The sequence below is a fragment of the Octodon degus genome, unplaced genomic scaffold (genome assembly GCF_000260255.1).
Source record: "Octodon degus isolate 3935 unplaced genomic scaffold, OctDeg1.0 scaffold00158, whole genome shotgun sequence".
NCBI lineage: Eukaryota > Metazoa > Chordata > Mammalia > Rodentia > Octodontidae > Octodon > Octodon degus.
In genome coordinates, this window is record NW_004524734.1 from 4,106,532 (window position 1) to 4,117,332 (window position 10,801).

A 10,801-nucleotide genomic window follows, 5' to 3' on the forward strand; every position below is an offset into this window, starting at 1 on the left:
AAAAAAAAAAAAAAAAAAATTTCTTCTGGAAAGGTAAATAAGTTTGTTACTGTCTTTTCTTTGAAAGTCCCAGCTGGGAGGGCATATGAGTTTTCTGGAAGGCTTTTCTGATAGATTTGTCCACTTTTTCAATCTCTTGTACAGTAATTAGCCTGTGCACACTTTCTGTTTTAGTTGGGGCCAGTTCTACTCACTTGTTTTCTTGTCAGGAAAGCACTCATTTCCTTGAAGTTTTCTAACTGCTGCTATACAATGCCCGAAGTGGTCACTACAATTCCCTTCTCTCCAAATCTGGGGCGATGGCTCCCTTCTTACTCTTCCTTTTGCCAGAGATACTGTTTCCATCTCTTCTTTAAATTTCCATTTATTTATTTAGACAGGCTCTCACTGGTTCCCAGGGTGGCCTCAAACTCGTGTCCTCCTGCCTCAGCCTGCTGACCAGATGGGATTACAGACATGTACCACCACACTCTGCTTCACTGATGTTTTCAAAGAATGAGAATTTATTTATCCCTTCTGTTTTGTGATGCTGGGGTTAGGGTGCATTCTCCCCCTAAACAACATCCCTAGCCCCCTCTCTCCTCTCTCCTCTCTCTCTCTCTCTCTCTCTCTCTCTCTCTCTCTCTCTCTCTGATGTCGGGATTAAACACAGGGCCTCACTTTACTACTGAGCCATATCCCCAGCTCCTGTTGTTTTTTTGTTTTTTAAATTAATTGGCTTCAGCTTTTAACTTGCCTTTTCTTTTTTCTTTCTTTCTTTCTCTTTTTTTGGTTTGGTTATTTTGTTTTCCTTTTTCTCGTTTCTAAAGATAGATTTTTTTTTTATAAAATCATAAATTGTACTTTACTGTTTTATTTTATTTTTTATTTTATTTTAATTTTAATTTTATTTATTTGTGTGTGTGTGTGTGTGTGTGTGTGTGTCCAGCTCAGCCCACCAGGGGGCGGGGCTGGCTGGCATGTGGTGCTGGGGGATCAAACCGCGGTCCCTGTGCTTTGCCAAGCTTGTTCCAAGTAGTTGCTTTAGACCACTGAGCCATCTCGCCAGCCCCTCTAAAGATAGATTCTTTGTCCTTAGGTTTATTTTTGTTCTCCAATAATACTTAAATCTGATAAGCTTTCATTCTTTATTTTCATAACAAAATTTGCATTGTTTGAATTTATTTACAAAGTTCCTATCACTCCGTACCGTTCTTCATCTTGTTTGGTCCTTTCAATCCTAGTTTTGTCTGCTGTTACTGTTTCTAGCCCCTATTTCTCTTTCTTTGCGTAGGCTCCTTTGATATTGTAAGTTTGTCAGTGATCACACTCCTCCATTCATGCTGCCACATTTTACTTTTTAACTACTTCTGACAGTTTTCACATCCAGTGTTCTATATTGATCAGCGTAATTTAGATTTTGGTTTATCTTGTTTTTATTTTTTGACAGTGTTATAACTTTATTTGAAAGCTAGTCCTCAGCTGGGCCTGGTGGTGCAGGCCTGTGAGGCTGAGTGAGGAGGGTTGCTGTAAATGTCAGGCCAGCCTGGTGTAAAAGTGAGTTCATGGCCAGCTAGAACAGCATAGCAAGGTCCTGTCTCAAAAAGACGAAAGGAAGAAAAGAAAGGAAGAAAGAAAGTTCTCATTCACATTCACTTTCTGGAGATTTTTTTCTTTAATATGAGGAGGTGGGGAGAGCCTTTATTAACTCTGAAGACATGGAGAAGATCGAGGGCAGGGAGGTGGGCAGATCCTCTCTGAAGATTTTTTAAACGTGGTAATGGACGTAGTTTACCTACATAGCTTGCTGGGTGAAATTTCATCTTTGTTACGTCTTCTGGACAATCATACATGAATATAATATGGGGTATTCCTTATTCCTTTGGCCCAGACAGCGTTGTGGAGCCTGGGCCACATCTGAAGCCCCCTCCCCCTGCAAATTCCTGGATCTCCTTAAATGGCCACACAGTGTACACCTTGCAGCCCACTCTATGGATGTGTTTGTGAATGCTGATGGTGTGTTCTTGGGCTTCCTCTTCCTTTTGTCCTACCTTTGTTCATTTCAACAATTACCCTATTTTCTACTTTTTCCCTTGTTAACTTTCTCTCTCTCTCTCTCTCTCTCTCTCTCTCTCTCTCTCTCTCTCTCTCTAATGGAGATTGAATCCAGACCTTGACACTGTGCTACATCTCCAGCTCTCTGGATGGGCTTGAACTTGTGATCCTCCAGTCTCAGCACCCCAGAAGACTGGGATTACAAGGGGTGCCTCTACCTCTGTTCATTTGAAGTATCTCCATAAAGGGTTATTTCTCTTTCTCTGCTTTCCCTATCAGCAAGATGCCTTTAGAATTACCTATAAATGTCAGTCCGTGGGATGCAGTGTTCTCCCCACAGCTTGTCTGAAACACAGGTCTCCTGTCCTCCCACTCTACCCTGAGCACAGACCCAGCCCCTCCCCACTGTCCTCCCTTGCCCATGGAGCATCTGGGGCTCTCCCTCCCCATGTTTCACAAATGCAGGAGCCAGGACCTCTGCTGCCCAGCCCCATTTTCTAATCCTTTACATAAGGCAATTAATAGGGTGAACCTCATCCATTTCCGAAGTAATTGCAGTCTACACAGGGAAAGCTTCTGGGCATGAAGGGTGTGGACTGTGACCTGGAACACCAGCAGCAGGGACAGGATTTGCACACCAATCTCAGCGCACAGTTATTAGAAGGTGTCACAACAGTCTTCATTCATGTTTCTGTGGTATCAAGGAAAAGGATTCCAGCTGGGTGAGTAGGCATGAGATCATCACTACTTGAGGCTTTCTCTCAACAAGGTCATTTATTAAGGATCAAATGCATTTCATGGGTGACATCTTAAGCCATCAGAATCTACTAACAACATTGGGAAGCTGAATGTTCTGCCGAAGAAGAAAGTTCTGATGGGAAGGGACAGCTTGTTGTTGTTTTTAGATAGCATCTCACTACATAATTCAGGCTGGCCTTGAACTCAAGGTGATCCTCCTGCCTCAGCCTTGAGTGCTGAGATCACACGCGTTTATGTCTCTACCTCCAGGAGGAAGGGGCAGCTTTGAAACATGGAAAACAAAATGGCACAAAGACAGAATGGGTTCCAGTTAAAAGACTCTGAGGGAACAGAAAGTACTTAAAGGAATAGAAGCTAAAAGAAAACCCTAGCAAATTCTGGCACTTTCCTAGGTGTTGACTCCTGCCCCTGATGGCTGACAAGTTCGTGTTCCTCCGGAGACTCACGCCACAACGCAGACACCCAGCCAGTGCTGTCCAGCAGAAATACAGTGACAGCCACATGAGTGCATACAGACTGTCCAGGAGATCTTTCACCTGCTTCTTTCCTCCCTGAGTCTGCGTCTTGCAATCTGGCCTGCACACACACGTGTCACTTCAAACTGACACTGCACACGTGTGCTCAGGCACCCCCATGGCCAGCGGGCCTCGACCAGGCAGCTCGGCTCGCTGTGGAAGGTAAGTCCAGCTCTGTACTGACCCCTGCTGCCATCGCGTGCAGTGCAAAATTCTGGGCAGCGCAGGCACCCATGGTGCCCTTTCTGAGTCATGGCACTGTCGGTCTCATGCCAGAGCTCACACAGTCTCACCATGAGCATTGACACAGGACAGAAACTTTTTTAAAAAAAATGTGTTTAGTACAGGGGCTACAGGGTCTCACTACCCAGATCGGACTCATAGAGATCCTCTGTTTTCAGCCTCCCAAGCACTGGGATTACAGGCGCACACCTCCACGCCCAGTCTCAATTGCAGTCTCAGCATGTCCCAGAGGTGGGGCCGGTACAGCATGACGGGGATTGAACCCTGGTCCCTGCGTCTGCCTAAGCAGGTGCTTTAGTCCACTGAGTTATTTGACCAGTCCTGGACAGAAACTTAGTTTCCACGGGTCAATTTCTGAGGGCTAGGGGTTGGGCAGTGTAGGTTGGCTCCAGAACAGGCCCCAGCTGTGAACCAAAACCTCCAAGTCTGTGTGTCCCAGGCAGGTTTTCCCTGTTTTTAAAATTGATTCCCTCTGGTATTTTGTTATGGTAAGGAAAAGCTGACTGACACTCAGAGCATTTCATTCACTCCTGTGTCTCCTCAGCCACAGCAGGACCTGGAATAGAACAGTCTTATTCAGATAGAATGATAGAGTTAATGGACACATCTTGCTGCTAATAAATTACAGTTGCCCAAGAATAATTTTAATTAATTAATTTTGTCTTTTTTGAGACAAGGTCTCGCTATGCAGTTCAGCTTGGCCTTGAGCTCACTTTGTAGCACAGGCTGGTCTTGAACTCACAATGATCCTCCTCCAGCCTCAGCCTCCCCGAGTGTTAGGGTTATAAGTATGTGCCACCATGCCTGGCTCTGGGAATAATTTTAAATTGAGCCTAAATATTATAAAGAGAACATTTTCAAAACTGTAAATAGAAAGGTTTTTCTTTTTTTGGATAGGGTCTCCCTATGTAGGCCAGGTTGGCCTTGAACTCACTATGTAGTCCAGGCTGTCCTCAAACTCACAGTGATCCTCCTGTCTCAGCCTCCCAAGTGTGGGATTACAGGCACACACCACAATGCCCAAAAAGAACATTCTACTTAAAAAAATTTAAAAAAAAAAAGTTCTTTTTTTGGAGACAGTCTCACTGGGTAGTTCAGACTGGCTTTGAACTCATTGTGCAGCCCAGACTGGCCTTGAACACACACTGAACCTCCTGCCTCACTTTCCTAGTGTTGGGATTACAGGCACACACCTGGCTCTTAAAAGAATATCTTAAATCAGTTTTAAAATTAAAAAGAGCCATTCTTTTTTTTTTTTTTTTAACTCTCATGGTAGTTCTACTGAATAAGAAGTCTAACCTTTAAAAGATTTCCTTATAGGCATTACACCATAAAAAAGATAATAAGCCCATAACTGTGTTTATTACAATCCTATAGATATTATTTGTTGAATATGTTACGTAGTTGTCTCAGTTACTCTTATCTCATTGCTGGGACAGATACCTGACACCCAAAATGAAGGAAGGAAAGGTTTATTTAACTCATGGTCACTGGAGGTTTCAGTCTGTACTCAGCTGGGTCCACGGCAGAGCGGCACAAGGCAGAGAGGAAACTTGCATGGCAGCAGCAAAGAGCAAGAGAGAAAAATGGAGGAGTAACAGCAACAACAGCAACAGAGAGGAAGTCTGTCTCCTTCTTATCTGCCCCAGGCTGGGCATAGCATTCACACCCATAATCCCAGCAGTACTAAAACCCATAATCCCAGTGGATCATGATTAAGCTTCTAGAGTTTAATCTCAGACTCTAGAAGTCCCTGCCCCATGACTTGCATGAGGCTTTGGGGGAGAAACCTAAACCTAAACCTTTACAGTAGTACTATATAAGAAAATCTAAAACTTTGCAAAATTCTCTGTAATTTTATTTATTTATTTATTTTTGAGACAAAGTCTCCCTGTGTAATTCAGGCTGGCCTTGAACTCATGGTAATCCTCCTGCTTCAGCCTCCTGAATGCTGGGATTATAGGTGCCACCTATAATTACCATGCCTGGCAATTCTCTGTAATTTTGGTTTATTTCTAAGCAAAGTCCCTTAAGAAGGGCACGGTTAAATGAGCAGGCTTATTCACAGCAACTGAATAGGCTTAAATCATTACATACTTAGGGTTTGCCAAAAGATTGTCAAGAATTTTAATAATTATCATTGTCATGACTATCATAATAACTATTTATTGAGTGCTTATAGTGATCTAGGAGCAACGCTAAGAGTTTCACATACATTATCACGTTAAAGCTTTTAGAATAATGTTAATGGCCACTTGCTTAAAGTCAACCAACTCACACAGTAATAAACAGCATTAAGATCCTGGTCCACCCAACTTTCAAGTCTGGAATCTCGTCTGTCCACTGTCCTGATTTGCATAGGTGAGAACCTGGTCAGACTCAAAAGTTACATGGGTTGTCCCAGATCACATAACTAATAGCCGGCAGGGCCAGGACTAAAATCTTCCTCTCTTACTTCCAGCGCCAGACTCTCCTTATAGAACAGTCTATGCATAAGCAAGACACAGGACATGTGATTTATTTAAGATTTTTAAACTATTTTATTTTATTTTATTTTATTTTAGTGGTGGTGGGAATCAGACCCCAGAATTCACACATATTAAGAGCATGCTCTCTCACTGGGCTATTCCCAGGCAAAGATACACATTTTTTTTTTTTTTAATCACTGAAATTAACTCTGACTTCTACAGAGAGAAAACTAGTGATTACTGGTTCATAGTCTATTTTGCAGCCAGGAGGACAATGAGGGAAGCTATTCAGCAGCCAGGAGGACAATGAGGGAAGCAGACCTGAGGCACTAAGTAGGGGACCTAATCATTGACCCTGGTCCCAAACTGAGCCAATGACGTGAGGCCTTCTGGGTGACACTGGTTAGTGATTAACTGTTCCTAAGGCAGAGGCACTGAAGCGTTGCTCCAGAAGAACCCAGAAAGCCTTGGTTGGCGCTAAGAAGCATGAAGGACGGGTTAAAGGGAAGAGAAAACTCATCCCAGTCACCCCAGAGGGCTCTTCCTTTCTCTCTGTACCTGGAAATCTCCGGTGCCCACAGGACTGGGGGACCAGGGCCCCAGGGTGTCCCAGGCCGGGGCATTTTCAGGGCTGACCTGCACATTCCGCTCTGGAGAGCAGCAGGTGCCCTGCCAATCTCCTAAGCCCCAGCAGAACTTAGAACAATGAGCTGCTCAGTCCCGGCCTGCCATCCCCAAGGCCACGTCCCTGCATTTAAGTCCCTTTTGATTGAAGTCAGTTGAATGCTGTCTTATCCGAATTAAGGGGTTTGGGCTACTTGGGGCTACAATGAGGTTTTTATGCCACCCAAGCACAGAAAGCTCGCTTCATGTCCTCTGGCCTGCCATTCCAGGAGGTTTGTGACCTTGAACTTCACAACTAATTTTTGGTCAGCGAACTAGGAGAGAAAAAGAAGACTACACTGGTGTTCCACAGTAAAATAGGACCTGCGTGACATGGAAAGTCTGGGACAGGACACCGGGGACAAAGTATCAATCATTAGAAGTGTATTCTCAAGACTTACTGCAATCAGCTGTAGTTGCTCCTGTAACTCTCCTTGCTGGCCACTGTGAAGAAAGAAACAAAATTATCTGCACACTTCCCGCTCCCCCTGACATCTCCTTCTCTTACCTCAGGTTCAAATATTTCAAGGTTAGAAAAATAAGATAGGGTGGGGGCAGGGAGGGAAGTGCAGATGGATCCCAGGCCTACCAGATCGTCCTCAGATGTTAGAAGTGAAAGCGTAAAATAAAACCAATAGCTTTTTTTTCCCCTCTAGTTTTGGGGAGGGTCAGCTAGTCACATGGGAAATACAATATCATTCTTCGGAGAAAGAAATGTGCTCTCCCTGAAGTGCAGCTCACACGCCAGTCACCTTCACATGCCTTGTAAGGGAGCCAGAAGCCATGGGGACAGGACTGACACCCACAGTGTCAGGGAGTCAACATGTGTGAGTTGGTTAGTTCCCAGCTAACCACAGGGAAGTGAGTGGAATTATATTTGTCGACTCTAGAACCAAATGTGATGAACACAAGCATGCCATCAATTCTGTTACTTGCTGAAATGACTTTTTTTAAAAAAAATGTATTTGGTACAGGGTCTTACTATGCAGGTTGGACTTGTAGTGATCCTCCTGTTTTGAGCTTCTCCAGTGCTGGGATTACAGGTGTGCGCTACCATGCCCAGACCTGGTCACTGGCTCAGTGACCCCTGGTGGTGGAGCTAGTGTGGCAGGTAGTGCCAGGGATCGAACCACAGTCCCTATGCTTGCCTAAGCAGGCACTTAGTCTGTTGAGCTATCTCACTGGCCCTGAAATGATGTTTTTAATCTGCAAAGAAAATTTGTTATGGGCACATATGGAGAAACTGAAATGTAGGCAGGCCCCTTGATTCACCTAACTGACAGAAAAGTGGCACGGGGATGAAGTCCCCAGTGACACAGATGCTGACAGGTATACTCCGAGGATGTTGGGGAGATGGGCGGAGATATTGTTAGCCCTAAAAGCTTGTTGTCATTTGAAATTAAAGTGATGGCTCCCTGCTGTCCAGGCTCGTCTTTAAACAGCAGGTTCACACTTTCCTGTGATTCTGCCATCAACAGTTCATCACTAGGTCAGCCTCTACCAAGCAGCATAAACAAGATCTGTATAACCTAAAACCGAGTCTTCTCCCAGTGACTAAGCTTTTCTGAGAAGAAAAGCATCTGTGAAGCCATTTTGAGGTTTACCATGAAGCTTTAGAAGCTCTCCCCAGGCCGCTCAGCACTTTTATGCTAATAACAATCTCCAACAGGATGAGTAGACCCACTCTGGCCAGTGACTCCAGTGGTCAATGTGACGTCTCCCAGTTTGTGGCTCCTGTGCACTAGCAGGGGCTAACTGCAGCACCCAGGCAGGATGCCCAGAAGAGGGAACACATCCCCCACAGCGAGCCGGAAGAGCGCACTCCTGTGCTTGTCCTCCTACCCTGTCTTTTTTCTGGCGGCCGCCAGCCCTCTCTGTATCTCTACTCCCCACCCCACTAGTAACTTTTCTCATTAGCTCTTAGTTAATTCTGTCCAGCTGAACTTCTTTTTCCCTTTCTCCTTTTCAAAATTGGTGCTGGGGATTAAACCAGGGCCTTTGCACCAAACTAAATCCTCAAGTCTTTGTATTTTTCCTTTTAAAAGAGGATCTCACTAAATTCTGTGTTATCCATGCTGGGTTCTAACTTGAAGTCTTCCTGCCTCCGCTTCCCAGAGTACTGAGACTGCAGGAGTCCACCAACAAGCCCATCTTAGACCCATTTCTTTTCTTTTCTTCTCTCTTTTTTTTGGAACAAAGTGGCTTTGGTCTGTAAAACACTGCTGTGTGCTTGCTCATGCCAGCAATTGTTGGAAACACGTACATCTTTTTCAATCAGATTTTGATAGTCTAGACATACAGAATGATCACATTTGAGAATTTGTACTGGTGCATGATATAACTTGATGTTTTTCATTCCCATTCCCCTCCCCTCTTCAACCTCTCCTTCTCTTCCCATTTACACAAAGCTTGTTTCCAATTTTCCTTCTTTTCTCACCTTTTTTTTTTTTTTTTTTTAATAAAACCTTCCCTGTTTCCTTCCCTCCTCTGTCATCCTTTGTTCCCCTCACCACTGGAACATTTTCTATTTCACAATACCTATTATAAATTTGGTTCTTATTTACATTTTTTTCCGTCACATCAGAGAAACAATGCAGTATTTACACATGTGTATCTGATTTCTTTCACTTAAGAGTACGGTCGCAAGGCCTTGTTCCGGGCAGCGGAAGAGCGGATGTGTCGGTGATGGCTTTGGGTCTGGGAGGCCGATCTCTGGGCAAGGAAGCGGCCAGCGTGCAGGGCCTCGGGGCTGCGCCACAGCCACCTCCGTGGCCTCCTTCGAGCATTTCGAGAAGCTGCACGAGATCTTCCGTGGCCTCCATGAAGACCTACGGGGAGCGCCCGAGTGGCTGCTGGCGACCGCCAGGGCCGAGGAGAAGTTGGTCGGAGATTTTTTTTTTTTTTTTTTTTTTTTGCGGAACCAGAGATTGAACTCAGACCCTCGCGCTTGCCAGGCAAGCGCTCATGCTACTGAGCCATCTCCCCAGCGCCTGGTCAGAGATTTTGATGAAAAGCAACAGGAAGCAAATGAAACGCTTGCGGAGGTGGAGGAGGAGTTACAGTATGCACCCATCTTTCCGGAACCCCATGATGTCTAAGCTTCGAAACTACTGGAAAGACCTGCCAGACCACATCGGGAAGGGAGAAGCTTGCCTCTGGCAGCTGCGCCTGGGGGCGGAGGAGGAATGAAGTACGGCACCCACACTGTGAGAACCCTGTGAGAACCCGCAGGTGAACTGGCTACAGTCTCAGAGGGCCCTGCTGCCACGAGGCACTGAAAGCCTCAACCCCGCCACCCAGAGCACTGACCGGTCACATCAGATTGCCACTGAGACTAACCAGATTGGCTCAGAAATCACAGAAGAGCTGGGGGAGTGGGCGAGACCAGGGAGAGCTGCAAGACCAGGGAGAGCTGCGAGACCAGGGGGAGTGCACCAAGAGCAGTAAGCACGAGTGAAAACTTGAGCAAAACTCAAAAGATTCTCCGTTCGATGTCCAGAGAAGGGACAGTCACCATGTTGCTGCTTTACATCCTCATCTTACTGGAGCTTATCATCCTGGGCGCCCTGGTTTATTAGAAGTTCTTCCGCAGGCACTGAACTTCCTGTAGGAAGAGGGGCTTTGTGGGCCAGAACCGTGACTCTGTGGATGGATGCGCGGTGTTAGGCAGGACGTGGACTAAGCATGTCGCTGCTGTGGCCTGACAGCTGGAGGATGCACTGTGGGAAGAGGGGGCCCAGACAGTGTGAAGGAAGAGGGACAAGACCAGTATGATATACCAAGGTGAATGTTTATGATCGCTTCAAATTTACATAATACTACATTAATACCTTGTGAATTGCAAAAAAAAATACATTTACAGTGATATTATTGGTCATCAAAATAGAGGGGAAACTTTAAAACTGTGGGAATGCACAGATGTTCTCCTTAAGGCAGTACTGACCCAGATAGCCATTTATATCTGTCCCCTCAAAATGCCTCGCAACTCTGGAATTCCCATTGTGAAACACTGTAGCACACAGCATTTACTAAATTCTCACATGTTCTTTGTTTTCTGACTCATCTGGTGAGCTGGGAGTAGGAAGTTGGTCACAGATGATGTGCCCTCCTGCCCTTGTC

The 10,801-nt window shown here is 45.3% G+C and overlaps 1 pseudogene; it reads left to right on the forward strand.

The window, feature by feature from the left end:
• Positions 1-3,426: 3,426 nt before the first annotated feature.
• On the forward strand, positions 3,427-10,281 carry LOC101592749 (annotated as a pseudogene).
• Positions 10,282-10,801: the final 520 nt, after the last annotated feature.